This window comes from Hoplias malabaricus, chromosome 16, assembly GCF_029633855.1.
Source record: "Hoplias malabaricus isolate fHopMal1 chromosome 16, fHopMal1.hap1, whole genome shotgun sequence".
Classification (NCBI taxonomy): domain Eukaryota; kingdom Metazoa; phylum Chordata; class Actinopteri; order Characiformes; family Erythrinidae; genus Hoplias; species Hoplias malabaricus.
In genome coordinates, this window is record NC_089815.1 from 36,287,010 (window position 1) to 36,302,847 (window position 15,838).

Below are 15,838 nucleotides of genomic sequence, written 5' to 3' on the forward strand. Positions count from 1 at the left end.
CGTTTGTTCGGAGCAGCACTCCTTTCGGATCTGCTGTCCCGACAGAGGAGAACCAGGAAATGTCGATTCGTGGGGCACGCTGGCAAACAGGAGTGGGGCCACGAGTTCAGATGCAGAGCCCCGGACATCGCTGTGCCTGCGGCCGCCGTTTTCGGACTGTCTCAGCGTAGGGGACTGGCCGCCTAAGTCTCCCAAAGATAGGTACGGGAAGGGTAAACAAAACCCATCCCTGGAAGCTGACCCGCAGCATGGGGTAGGATCCCTCTGCTTCTTTTTATGAAGCCTGGCAGGTGCCTACCCAAGGCGGGTCTGGTTTTCCGGTAGAGCAGCATCTCCACGTCGGTTGTCATCGTTCAGACACCTTCATTTCGTACTGCCCTCTGAAATCCTGACGGCCCCGCACTGGAAACGCCCATGCCCACGTTGTGCTCGGCCCGCCCGAAATAACCTCCTATGCAGAAGGGGTGCGACATGCCTGGGATCCTCTCTGACGTTGACGAGGGTCCAAGATTTCTTAACATGACATTCCTTAGCATAGAAGCGCTTGTACAAGTGTCCTTGTACCGCCCACTGGAGTTCCTGGCAATACGAAGAGGACGGAGATAAAAGGGAGATGACGAGGCACCAATAAGGGAATGTTTGGGTTGATGGAACGAGACATGATCTAATAATGGTGTACGTGACTGGGGTCCTATATATGGCTTGGATTTGTTCAATAAATTCAAGAGATAAGAGAGAATCTTTGACTGTCTGTCTTATTCCTCTCTTCTCCTCAAAGAATTCTTTGAGCGTCGATCTTTCTTCCTGGTGATACTTAATCATTAATTTTAAGTTTGCCATAATAATTAACATTCCCTAATCAGAAGCCCTGGATGAACAGAGAGGTTCGCACTCTGCTCAAAGCCAGAGATGCTGCCTTCAGATCAGGATGCAGAGAAGCATACAGCTTGGTCAGAGCTAACCTGAGGAGAGGAATAGCTATAGCCAAGCACTGCTACAAACGCCGGTCCTGATTCACAAAAAAAACAAAAGCAGATGCACATAAATGGAAAAACCTAATGCGTACAAAAGAAGGGCAAAAAACAAGACTGGTGGTCTGAGATTTCTTACCATGGCATCCCTCAGCATAGAAGCGCTCAGGGTACGAGCGTCCTTTGTACCGCCCACTGGAGTTCCTGGCAATATGAAGAGACTAATAGCTATAGCCAAGCACTGCTACAAACGCCGGATTGAGGAGCACTTTACCTCCTCTGACCCTCGGCGTATGTGGCAGGGAATACACGCCCTGACTGACTATAAACCAACTAGCTTTGTTCCATCTACCAACAGTGCTTCACTCCCTGATAAGCTGAACAACTTTTACGCTCGTTTCGACCAGATGATAATGATATCTTCAATAAACGATCCTCCACCGATGACAACCCACTTGTACTTTCCACTTCGGACGTCAGTCGCATGCTGAGTAGAGTGAATGCACGGAAGGCAGCTGGCCCTGATGGTGTACCTGGCCGTGTGCTGAGTGCTTGTGCTGTGGAACTTGCGGGTGTCTTCGCTCTCAACAGAACTACACACTGCATAACCCACCTCAATAATTTCCAAGTGCTTTAAAAGACTAGTTCTTTCTCACTTGAAATCCTGCCTGCCTGCTACGCTGGACCCACACCAGTTTGCTTATCGTTGCAACAGATCCACCGAGGACGCTATCTCAACAGCACTACACACTGCACTAACCCACCTCGCTTGGAAGCATAAGGAAGCATAAAGTAATCTAAATCTCCCTGGTAGGCGGCTGCGTTGACCTTGGACCTCAGAAAATAAAGTGGACCCACACCAGCAGATGACATGGGACACCAAACCGCCACTGACTGTGGAAACTTTACAGGGTAGCTCGAACAATGTGGATTCCGTGCCTCTCCTCTCTTCCTCCAGATTCTGGGACCTTGATTTCTATAGGAAATGGTCCTTGGTCTTCCAGGACCAAGATGGCATCGCGATCACACTGCGAGGCTCAGCGTCTTACCGGTTTTAGTGATGTTATACTTCTGTACTTAGCTATCTCCAGTTTTCTTGCGCAAATAACTCTTGCGAACTACAGTTACGACAGACAGACACTTTTGGAAATTAACATTCACTGCACAAACACCGGATTCAGCATCGGTTGGACTTTAACCAGCTTCAAAACAACACCCCTCCCCCATCTTGGACTTTCCAATCATCTTTCTTTGTTCCTGCTTCCCAAATACACTCCAGTCATGCAGAGGATTAAGCCTTCAACCAGAACTGTAAAGTTCTGGATGGATGGGGCTGACTCCTTCCTTCAGCAACAGTTCCAGCACACCGACTGGAGTGAGTATGCTGCCCGAGCCTGCACAGGCTCACACATCCACTTGGACACCTACACTAACTCTGTCCTGAAATGCATCAACAAGCGCTCAGGGTACAAGCGTCCTCTGTACCGCCCACTGGAGTCCCTGGCAATATGAAGAGACTAATAGCTATAGCCAAGCACTGCTACAAACGACGGATTGAGGAGCACTTTACCTCCTCTGACCCTCGGCGTATGTGGCAGGGAATACACACCCTGACTGACTATAAACCAACTAGCTTTGTTCCATCTACCAACAGTGCTTCACTCCCTGATGAGCTGAACAACTTCTACGCTCGTTTCGACCAGATGATATTGATATCTTCAATAAACGATCCTCCACCGACGACAACCCACTTGTACTTTCCAATTCGGACGTCAGTCACATGCTGAGCAGAGTGAATGATAACTTCCCCCAATAACTTCCAAGGGGTTTAAAAGACTAGTTCTTTCTCACTTGAAATCCTGCCTGCCTGCTACGCTGGACCCACACCAAATTGCTTATCGTAGCAACAGATCCACCGAGGACGCTATCTCAACAGCACTTCACACTGCACTAACCTACCTCGCTTGGAAGCATAAGGAAGCATAAAGTAATCTAAATCTCCCTGGTAGGCGGCTGCGTTGACCTTGGACCTCAGAAAATAAAGTGGACCCACACCAGCAGATGACATGGGACACCAAACTGCCACTGACTGTGGAAACTTTACAGGGTACCTCGAACAATGTGGATTCCGTGCCTCTCCTCTCTTCCTCCAGATTCTGGGACCTTGATTTCTATAGGAAATGGTCCTTGGTCTCCCAGGACCAAGATGGCATCGCGATCACACTGCGAGGCTCAGCGTCTTACCAGTTTTAGTGATTTTATACTTCTGTACTTAGCTATCTCCAGTTTTCTTGCGCAAATAACTCTTGCGAACTACAGCTACGAGAGACAGACACTTTTGGAAATTAACATTCACTGCACAAACACCGGATTCACGCAATCTTTGACTGTTTGTCTTATTCCTCTCTTCTCCTCAAAGAATTCTTTGAGCGTCGATCTTCCTTCCTGGTGATACTTAATCATTAATTTTAAGTTTGCCATAATAATTAACATTCCCTAATCAGAAGCCCTGGATGAACAGAGAGGTTCGCACTCTGCTCAAAGCCAGAGATGCTGCCTTCAGATCAGGATGCCGGGAAGCATACAGCTTGGTCAGAGCTAACCTGAGGAGAGGAATAGCTATAGCCAAGCACTGCTACAAACGCCGGTCCTGATTCACAAAAAAAACAAAAGCAGATGCACATAAATGAAAAAACCTAATGCGTACAAAAGAAGGGCAAAAAACAAGACTGGTGGTCTGAGATTTCTTACCATGGCATCCCTCAGCATAGAAGCGCTCAGGGTACGAGCGTCCTTTGTACCGCCCACTGGAGTTCCTGGCAATACGAAGAGACTAATAGCTATAGCCAAACACTGCTACAAACGCCGCATTGAGGAGCACTTTACCTCCTCTGACCCTCGGCGTATGTGGTAGGGAACAACACCCTGACTGACTATAAACCAACTAGCTTTGTTCCATGTACCAACAGTGCTTGACTCCCTGATGAGCTGAACAACTTTTACACTCGTTTCGACCAGATGATATTGATATCTTCAATAAACGATCCTCCACCAACGACAACCCAATTGTACTTTCTACTTCGGACGTCAGTCGCATGCTGAGCAGAGTGAATGCACGGAAGGCAGCTTGCCCTGATGGTGTACCTGGCCGTGTGCTAAGAGCTTGTGCTGTGGAACTTGCGGGTGTCTTCGCTCACATCTTTAATGTTTCGCTTGCCCAGGCAGCTGTACCATCTATCTTTAAGTCAGCCATTATTGTGCCTGTGCCTAAGCATTCTACTGCTTCAGACTTTAATGACTTTCGACCTGTAGCACTCACCCCAATAATTTCCAAGTGCTTTAAAAGACTAGTTCTTTCTCACTTGAAATCCTGCCTGCCTGCTACGCTGGACCCACACCAGTTTGCTTATCGTTGCAACAGATCCACCGAGGACGCTATCTCAACAGCACTACACACTGCACTAACCCACCTCACTTGGAAGCATAAGGAAGCATAAAGTAATCTAAATCTCCCTGGTAGGCGGCTGCGTTGACCTTGGACCTCAGAAAATAAAGTGGACCCACACCAGCAGATGACATGGGACACCAAACCGCCACTGACTGTGGAAACTTTACAGGGTACCTCGAACAATGTGGATTCCGTGCCTCTCCTCTCTTCCTCCAGATTCTGGGACCTTGATTTCTATAGGAAATGGTCCTTGGTCTTCCAGGACCAAGATGGCATCGCGATCACACTGCGAGGCTCAGCGTCTTACCAGTTTTAGTGATGTTATACTTCTGTACTTAGCTATCTCCAGTTTTCTTGCGCAAATAACTCTTGCGAACTACAGCTACGACAGACAGACACTTTTGGAAATTAACATTCACTGCACAAACACCGGATTCACGCAATCTTTGACTGTCTGTCTTATTCCTCTCTTCTCCTCAAAGAATTCTTTGAGTGTCGATCTTCCTTCCTGGTGATACTTAATCATTAATTTTAAGTTTGCCATAATAATTAACATTCCCTAATCAGAAGCCCTGGATGAACAGAGAGGTTCGCAATCTGCTCAAAGCCAGAGATGCTGCCTTCAGATCAGGATGCCGGGAAGCATACAGCTTGGTCAGAGCTAACCTGAGGAGAGGAATAGCTATAGCCAAGCACTGCTACAAACGCCGGTCCTGATTCACAAAAAAAACAAAAGCAGATGCACATAAATGAAAAAACCTAATGCGTACAAAAGAAGGGCAAAAAACAAGACTGGTGGTCTGAGATTTCTTACCATGGCATCCCTCAGCATAGAAGCGCTCAGGGTACGAGCGTCCTTTGTACCGCCCACTGGAGTTCCTGGCAATACGAAGAGACTAATAGCTATAGCCAAGCACTGCTACAAACGCCGGATTGAGGAGCACTTTACCTCCTCTGACCCTCGGCGTATGTGGTAGGGAACAACACCCTGACTGACTATAAACCAACTAGCTTTGTTCCATGTACCAACAGTGCTTGACTCCCTGATGAGCTGAACAACTTTTACACTCGTTTCGACCAGATGATATTGATATCTTCAATAAACGATCCTCCACCGACGACAACCCACTTGTACTTTCCACTTTGGACATCAGTCGCATGCTGAGCAGAGTGAATGCACGGAAGGCAGCTGGCCCTGATGGTGTACCTGGCCGTGTGCTAAGAGCTTGTGCTGTGGAACTTGCGGGTGTCTTCTCTCACATCTTTAATGTTTCGCTTGCCCAGGCAGCTGTACCATCTATCTTTAAGTCAGCCATTATTGTGCCTGTGCCTAAGCATTCTACTGCTTTAGACTTTAATGACTTGTGACCTGTAGCACTCACCCCAATAATTTCCAAGTGCTTTAAAAGACTAGTTCTTTCTCACTTGAAATCCTGCCTGCCTGCTACGCTGGACCCACACCAGTTTGCTTATCATAGCAACAGATCCACCGAGGACGCTATCTCAACAGCACTACCCACTGCACTAACCCAACTTGACTGTCAAAACTCATAGGTGAGTATGCTGTTAATCGATTTTAGTTCTGCATTCAACAGAACAATTCCGTCTATGCTGATATCCAAACTCAACCATCTGGGTATCAGCACATCACTCTGCCACTGGATTTTAGACTTCCTGTCTAACAGACCTCAATCTGTTAGATTAGGCAAACTTCATTCATCAACCATCACCTTGAACACTGGCATTCCACAAGGTTGTGTTCTTAGCCCGATTCTGTACTCTCTCTTCACCCATGACTGTGTACCTGCCTATGGTTCAAACACCGTAGTCAAATTCGCAGATGACACCATGGTGATAGGCTTGATTACAGACAATAATGAAACGCCCTACCGGGATGAAGTACAGCATCTGTCCTTGTGGTGCCAAAACAATAACCTGGTACTAAACACGCTCAAAACAAAGGAGATCATCATGGACTTCAGACGGACTAGGAATCAAGCTCACGCCCCCATTTACATCACCGGAACTGCAGTGGATGAGGTGTCCAGTTTCAAGTTCCTTCGAGGACATCTACCATAAACGCTGCCTGGGCATGGCAAGAAAATCACTATAATATCACTACTGCACTTTATGTAAATTATGTAAATAATGTTATATATTGCACTTCTGGTTAGATGCTAACTACATTTCATTGGCCCTGTATTGTACTCTGCACAATGACAATGAAGTTGAATCTAATCTAATCTAATTTACTTTAATCAGGGAACATAACTTTGGACCACTCAGGAGCAGTCCAGTCCTTTTTCCTGACGCTGTCTCTTGTTCAAGAGTGGCTTGGCATAAGGAATATGACAGATGAAACCCATGTCTTGCATACATTCAAATTTTATGACCAGCACCTGTATGTGCTTGTATAATTTAAACTACTGATTCTTAACATTGAGGTTGCCCAGAAGCTCAATGTTGTATTGCAACTCTTCGCTTCCACATTAAATTACCTGACGCTGGATTATAACTTACTTCTGAACGTCGTCGTTCCATTGTCTTGGGCATGATTTTAATGTGTGAGCAATCTTTTTGTGCTGACTATATGCAGGTGTATTGTTTAACATTCGGATTCTGACTGGTGTTCGCTCAGAAGCTTTTACATTTTTCGCTTCCACCTTAAGTAATGCAGCAGTAACATTAGCTAACTTGAAAATCTTAAAGTAAGGCGTTCGGACAAGAGTTTCAGAAGGGCAGGCTGGCTCACTGTGGTTACGTGTTTGTTGGTTTACTGGCATTATAAATATATCAAAGATAGTTGGAAACTTTGTGAAAGGACTTTTGTGTTGCCTTATCAAAGTAGCCAACACTTTAAAATGTTAATGTCTATGGATGTTGGGTATGTTAAAAGTATTAAAAACATTACAAAACACTTCAACGAATGATATATATTTATACGCCATCCCAATCCCAATATATTTGCCTGTAATGGAATGTAATGGAATATATTGGAATCGGGACGTTCCGGGAGCCACCTGGTGGATTGATGCAAAATTGCGGGTAAAAGGCCGAAACTTTGAGGATTTTTAGCTCCCACCACGTGTGCCCAGGACTCGACCCCGGGCTCTGCAAAAAAAATCGTCTAGGGGCCGCTGCGCGCTAGGCCGATAAGGTCCACCAAGCAGCGTATCATATATGTGGATTGGGATGGTGTGGTACTACGAAGAGGTAAGCAAATGCTATTTTCTCGATTAAATGGCCTTTCGGAACTAAGACCCCACCACCACCTGTTAGGTCTAAATGGAATTGTGGACACATACTCCCATTTGTGGCCAGATGGGAGTATGTCAGTGTAGTTTTTATTTATTTTTTATTAAGTTAATGCAACATATGATTGGTCATTTGAAAATGGTACTCGGGCAGCTAGTACTTAACCTTTTCCATGTTAAATATTTCAGATTATTCCAATTTTGGACATTTCAATTCCAACATTACTGATTATACAGAGTCTTGTACAAAAAAAGAAGGCATAGATTTGAAAACGTTCAACGTACACATGTATCATTGTCACAAGCATTTTAAAATGTGTACTGCGTACACATTTGAATTTGATATGTATTTTTTGAAATTGTGATGGAGAAAATAAGGACAAGTATTAAGAATTGAAATCTAACAGAGCATTTGGAATCAGAAAGTAGTTTATTTAACCTTAAGGTGGTCAACATACAATAGCAGAGAGTACTATGTGAATGTGGACAAAGAAGATGTTTTCACAGAGATATTTATATAGGTAGTTTATACGTCATAACCATAAGATAATCACTCGATGTTTCTGCAAGCTTAGTTTCCTTAGAGACATCTCAGTTTGATATACAAGATGTGGTTTGTTCTAATAAAGCATTGACCTCGAGCTGACCTGACATACACTTAGTTTGTGAGTTCTGTTGATGATTAGAAATTAACATACAGACAAACAAGCAGACAAGTTCTTTCAACAGAGACATATAAAAATTACCATTACAGAAATATCTGAGTTTGGATATCCCTATCTTACTCATTTTCCTTCAGAAAAGGGTACTTAAATATCAGAGCTTTACACACTTGCACATACTCATTTGTAGATGTATTCCTTTGAAGCATAATTTAAAACAAATGAAAAAAAAAACAAAAAAACAGAGGAATTCAATACTAAAATACCTACATGCAACATTGAGACATGCTTTGGTACTGTGTTCTTATAATGTTTTTTTGTGAATTGACTACACTCAGAGTCAGAGTCAGAAAACAGCGCTGGCCCACAGCAGGCTCAGTGTCACTTCGTCAGCAGTCATGGGGGTCCAGGTGTATGGAATGGCGTTGGTCTCTTATAGAACAGCGTTGGGCTCTAAACGTGTGAACACATGCTCGTTAACACGTTATTAAAAATTTGCGTGTTGACACGTAAAATTTTGTCGTGATAACGTGACCAAAATTGACACGTTTACACGCTTCTTAAGGTTTTTGCCAATGGGAGGCCTCAAATCCGGGCGTACTTACATATTCATGATAGGATTTACATCACACCCTGTAGCTGACACGAAACATAAATCCTTTGTGAACGTAGTCCCTACGTTTCATCTGAATTATTCATAACATAGTGAGCTAAGCACTGACCTGTGGCTACGTTGAGCCCTACATGAGCAGTGTGAAGACAGCAATATTAGTAAGCTGATCCCCATAGCAACTGGAAGTTTATGTTTCACAATAAAAAAACTGGTGTTTAGTACCTTAAAATTTGTAAACATGCATATTATTATATAACTTCATTCATAACATGCTCTAAAGCTTTCCATAATTTTATAACAAACAAACATCACTATTCACTATTCATATGTGTGTGACACATACTGAGGCGTAATTCATTCACATTGATTAATTATGTGCATTATTTTAATAGCATACTGCTAAACAATACGGTGTCAATACAAACCCATAGTGAAATTAACTTTCCAGATCCTCCTCTTTCTGTAAACATGTATACTATGTTTAAATATACATTAATTTACTCATGTGTTATTTAATTATGTGTATATACTTATATATGTTAAGAGAGGATAAATCTCCTTCAAAATTAAATTGAACAAAAAAAATCTGAATTAAAAAAGATCTTTTTTCAGCAGTAAATTCAGTGGGCCATGCTTTGGTACTGCGTTCTTATAATGTTTTTTTGTGAATTGACTACACTCGGCTCAGAGTCACAGTCAGAAAACAGAGCTGGGAGTGTTCTTCGTCAGTAGTCATGGGGGTCCAGGTGTATGGAATGCCGTTGGTCTCTAAGCGTGTTGGATTTGACCATGTTTTTTTATGAGATTTTGTATAAACATTATACATATATAAATACGTTTAAAAGCACGCACGCACACACACACACACACATATATATATATATATATATATATATATAACCCCTCATTTCAACCACCACTGAACTGCTGAAAAAGCCCTTTTATAATTTAGAATTTTTTGTTCAATTTCATTTTGAAGGAGATTTATCCTCTCTTAATGTATATATAGAAGTAGATACACATAATTAAATAAAACATAAGTAATTTAATGTATATTTTAACATATACATGTTTACAGAAAGAGGAGGATCTGGAAAGTTAATTTCACCATGGGTTTGTATTGACACTGTATTGTTTAGCAGTATGCTATTAAAAGAATGCACATAATTTATCAATGTCAAATCTCAGTATGTGTCACACATAGTGTGAGAGAATAGTGATGTTTGTTTGATATAAAATTATGAAAAGCTTTAGAGCATGTTATGAATGAAGTTATATAATAATATGCATGTTTACAAATTTTAAGGTACTAAACACCAGAGGTTTTTTATTGTGAAAAATTAACTTCCAGTTGCTATGGGGATCAGCTTACTAATATTGCTGTCTTCACACTGCTCACGTAGGGCTCAACGTAGCCATAGGTCAGTGCTTCGCTCACTATGTTATGAATAATTCAGATGAAACGTAGGGACTATGTTCACAAAGGATTTATGTTTCGTGTCAGCTACAGTGTGTGATGTAAATCCTATCATGAATATGTAAGGATTAGTTAAATGCTGTTTTAACTACAGTAACTGAAAAATATCACTGGTGAACAAGACAAAATACATATTCAATTATAACTGATATCACAACAAAAATATAGAATTAGAAACCGTACATAAAAACCCAAACAAAGTGTAGTGTAGCGAAACTGGTGGACTCTCTCTTTGTCTGTGTGTGGATGGATATAATCTCGGTGTGGGGACTAAAACTTGTTTACAGACTCACATTTTTAGTTATACAAATACACGCATTTTTGTGTGTGTACGATTGTTTACATGTGTAAGGAAGAGACGTTATAAAAAATAACTAAATACTCTATAAAGGACTTAAATCCAGGATAATAAGTCTGAATTAATGAAGACATGGCCCCTGTGCATAACTCGTGCGGGAGCTGTCAACGCCAGCCATGGAGCTTTCCCATTGAAGCCAGTTTGCTACGGTCTCTTTTAAATATCATTTGATTAGAATACAACATTTTACATGTGCTTAATGAATATATTTTTTGTTAAATATTGGTTTTAATCATAAATGTGTTGCTTTGTCAGTTAGCAAAGTTACATCAGCCAGTAATGTTAAGCTACAACCCGGTCTCACACCTACTCGTGATATAGTAGTCTACAATTCATGACATATCGCATATTTTCAGCATGAATTGCAGTCTCCTATATATGTGACTATATCACGAGTAGGTGTGAGACCGGGTTGTAAGCTATCACTACCTCAGGATGTAAAGGTCTTCCATGTGTCTTAGCAAATTGCAAATAATTTAAATAAATGTTTTACAGTTACTGAAAGACATCTACGAAGAAATGTACTGCTTAAATTTTAATTGTTATTTTATTATTATGTTTTTTACAGTATATTTGTATGTTAGCGTCTGCTAATGTTAGCTAGCATCCAGTTAAAATTTCTCCTGTTCCACCTTAAACAGAGTGACAGTTATTTTCTGATGAAACAAGAACAAAAAGTAACTGCTTCAGCATTTAAAAAAGAACAGAAAACTCCAGTATTGTGCTTGTAAATATGGATTAACATTTAGTGCTAGTTTTGCTATGGCATATATATATATATATATATATATATATATATATATAAATATATGTATATATATACACTGTGTGTGTTTTGAAAATAACATTGTGTTTGGTATTTAATATGCAGACTTTAAACTTTGGGAATTGTGTCAGTATAACAATTAATTTATGTTTTGTATTATTTATTCCAGATTGCAAACATATGTTCCTGCACTTTTTTAAACTTCTGGGTTTTTTTTAACTTCCTGCTATATATAGTGTGTTGAAAAAATGCATATTTGACAACACAAGAAATTGTATAAAACTTTATCTAGACAGTATAATAATTACATTAAGCAAGACCATAAATATTTTGCACAAATCACTTATATAAGCCTTTTAAAATTCTAGTAAACTGAATGGAGAAAAAACACATAGGGAAGAAATATGAGCATCTGCAATATCTTCAGACCATTCAGCTATTTATTATAATGTTTGTAACAGCTATTTAATACTAAAATTTAATTCAAATCAAATTGTATTTATATAGCGCTTTTCACAACAAAAAGTCGTCACAAAGCAGCTTTACAGAGATCCGGGTCCAAGCCTCCTATGAGCAAGCCAGGGGCAACAGTGGCAAGGAAAATCTCCCTCAGCACATGAGGAAGAAACCTTGGAAGGAACCAAGACTCATACGGGGAACCCATCCTCCTCGGGTCGACACCGGAGACACAACAGAGAACAGAACAGAAGTAAAAGTGAAATGGTGACAGATGATGTAATGTAAATGTAGTACATTAGTGATGTATGAGTCTGAGGAAGGAGAAGGTGATCAGGGATTCTGTGTGAGTTAAAAGTAGGTGCAGAGTTAATCTGAGGTAAAACAGCATGGCCAAGCATGATAGTGTAGATGAGACAAGGCCAGGATCTTGTACAGGATACACAGGGGCTGGATCAGGGCAACACCTGGAGAGCAGCAGGACATCTCAAAGCATGAGAGAGAGACAGGAGAAAGAAAACCAGACAAAGGGAACAAAAAAATACAGAGGTTAGTAGGGTCATGGTAAAGAACGGGCAAATTTGTCCTGCGAAAAAAGCTTCCACGGGTCAGGCAAGAGAACCCAGCGGCAGACAGCGCGTTGGCGGTTACTAGAAAGCTAACTAAAAAAGCTGTAGCTATGGTAGTATGACAGGGTTAATACAGAACAGTGATAATTAACCTGATGCTGTGTATGGGGAAAAAAGCTTGTCCCATTTAGGGGTGGGGTGGGCATGGCTAGGTCCCAGAGGAGATTTCAGAGCACCTGTAAGTCCAAAATCGATGACCAAAGGAGATTCACGGTGAATGTAGTCTTCTAAGACCCACCCACCCTTGAAACTTCTGTCAAAACTCAAGCAAACCACGAAGCAGACTCTAGAGAGATTCCAGAAGCAAAAGACCTTATCAGCAAAATCCATAAAAACAATAATGAAAGCAAAGACTGGCAAAATGCAAATGAAATAATGTCAAATAACTGCAAAGAGTATCTTATAAAAATGAACTTGGCATAAAAAGTAAGGAAATTTGTGTTTGGTAGATTATTTTTTTGTTGTTGTAACAATGCTTATTGGCAGTATGTCTCATACCGTTGGAAAGCCTGTTAATTTCCCCTTTAAACGGTGCCACATTTGTAAGGAACATGCATTTGTGGGATGAGCAGTAGAGCTGAGAATGTGGGTTGCGCCTCTTTAAAAGGTAAATGTGGCATCATTTAACAGGCTTTCCAACTGTATAAGATTTATTGCCCAGAAGCATTGTTACAACCAGGAAATAATCTACCAAACACAAATAACACAATTTTAAGAAATTTGTTTATTGTTTTTTGTAGAAATTTTTAAACAGAATTATATTTCTTAAAAAGTTTAGCTTTTTCAAAGTTTCTGTAAATACAAGGGTGTGTTTAGTGTTGAGTGATATTTTTTTTAGAACTGGTCTAAACTACCTCCATGATAAAGTTTTTATAGCAAAGTTGTATAATTAGTGTTCATTGTAAGTTGAACCAGAAAATTTGCACTGAAATATTTTTAATATGTTTACTGTATCATCTTTCAATAAGAATATAATTAATTAATATAATGTGTGTGTGTGTGTATTTATTTATTTTTTTTCCACATAAGATATCAACACAGAGGTGTCTTACACGAGGGGAAAAAAATTGTTGAACTGATGGAAGATGAATGCTGATGCAGCACCACAGACACTTGTGATAATGGGCATTGCAGCAGTGGTAATGGGCAGTCTTTGAATTTACCACAGCCTTCATGAAGCATTTTAGACAGCTGAAATTCGGTGTGGCTTTTTTGAATTTGTTCTGAAAAACGTGAGTTGGTGTTGTGGGCTGTGTGACAAGAAGTTTGTGCAGTCAACTAATACGTTGTGATTAGCAGCTATCGGATTCTGGAGTTTTCAAGCCCCAAAGAGCAGAGGAGCGCGCGCCATGTCAGGTTGGTAACAGTCATTTTGTTTGAAGTTTGTGTTTTTTTCTTTAGCCATCTCAAGTGAACAAAGTCATCAAAACTTTTTATTGCATTAGGCTTACTTTTCTAATGTTTGCTGCAGCTAGCCAACGTGTCATTATGATGAATAGCAAGTGTTCTACTTAGCTTTTAACCCACATTATGTAATGTCTGAGCTAATAGCCAGGTTGTTAAATTTTGAAATTTGAATAATTACTTACAGTCTACTTGAGGTTGAGAAGTAAAATGTTTCTATCATTGTTTCTCAATATGACAACTTTAGAATGTGATCATATACTTTGATATATGAATCACGCTATATTATAGGGTAAGTGTACTTTTAAGGCCACCAAAATCAGGTTTTCAGGTATGTTTAATAGATATTCTTCTGATTTCTATTTGATATCTGTGGGGAAAAGGCAAGGTCATTTGAAAATGTATGCATTTGTTTATGTACATGTTTAGAATATTAAATGGTGATATTTTATGAAATATGTCAGAAGTGTGGTATGGACCTTATTGACAAAATAAAAATGTTGTTGATTAAGGAGGCCTTGACTTACATAGGGGTGTGATTATTTTCGTAACTGGGATTTTCTCTCAATAGAGTTAATGGTGTTGAATATAGATTCTTATAAACTAGGTGCACTGGGATAGACACTTGACTCCCACAATACACACTCCAGCCACTGGGGGGGGGTCTTACTTTTCTTGAGATCTTGAAGTGGAGCCTTTAAAGGGGAGGACCTCTGGTTTTGGAGGCCAGATACCGGAGCGTCGTTTTGGATATATATAAGATGGTGGAAGTTTTGGCGCTGATTTTTCTCTAGCACTCTGGAAACTGTTGCACCTCCAGATTACTACCTACCCTTTTGAATAATCTCTACATGCTTGGGCTGGTCGACCATGGAGTCAGCGCTTGGGTTCTTCGAGGATCTTTAGGTAAGAAGAGTGAACCCTCCCAAGTTCTCATTTCATCACAATAGATTTCAACACCTTATTTTCGTGATCTAATTGTTGGCTGTGTGATTGTAACTTGATAGTTTTGTGCTCTGTTGAGGTTAGCTGTTTGCTAAGGTGGGTATTGGATTGCAGAGTTGCTTGATTGTATACAGTCTAGACCTTTGGTAATTGGGTATGTTTGGTTGAGTTCTCAGGAAATCTGATTTGGTGGTGTTGATTTGACTCAAAAATACCTGTTGGAAATTGTGGCCTACTTGGGGCTTCTTGAGTTGTATGTGTTCTTTCAGAAGTCCTATGAGAGGACTTGAGGTAAGGTGGCCAAAATTGTCAAGTACTTTTAGTTTTGTAGTCATACTTTGGTGGTACTTAGGGATTTTAGGCCAATAGGGGAATATAGGTTACCTCTTGGTGTTTGAATTTTAGTAGCCTTAGAGTTAGGGGTCTCTGGTCTGTCCTCATTTCGGCTGGGGGGCTTTTGGTATTTTTTTAATTTTTTCCCAAAAATGTCTCAGTTTGATCCGGAAAGTTTTATCCAAGCCCATCTGCAGACAACGGACTGGATAAAATTAAAGAAGCCTCAGTTGCTCCAGCTTGCTGAATATTATGAGATTGAGGTAGATTCAGAGTTGAATAAAATTAAGATAGTAGATCCTTGCTCAGTCCCTAGGTTTGAGTGACTCCATCATTGAGGCAAGATTGGCTAGGGAACAAGCAGAGAAGGGTAGGCGAGAGAAGGAGAAGGATAGTTTGCGGGAGCTGGAGTTAGCTAAGATTGAGTTGGAGAAGGTTAAACTCTCGCAGATGGAGAGTCAACAACAGCGCAGACATGAGACTCGGTTTGATGTATCCAAATGTCTACATCTAATGCCAAAA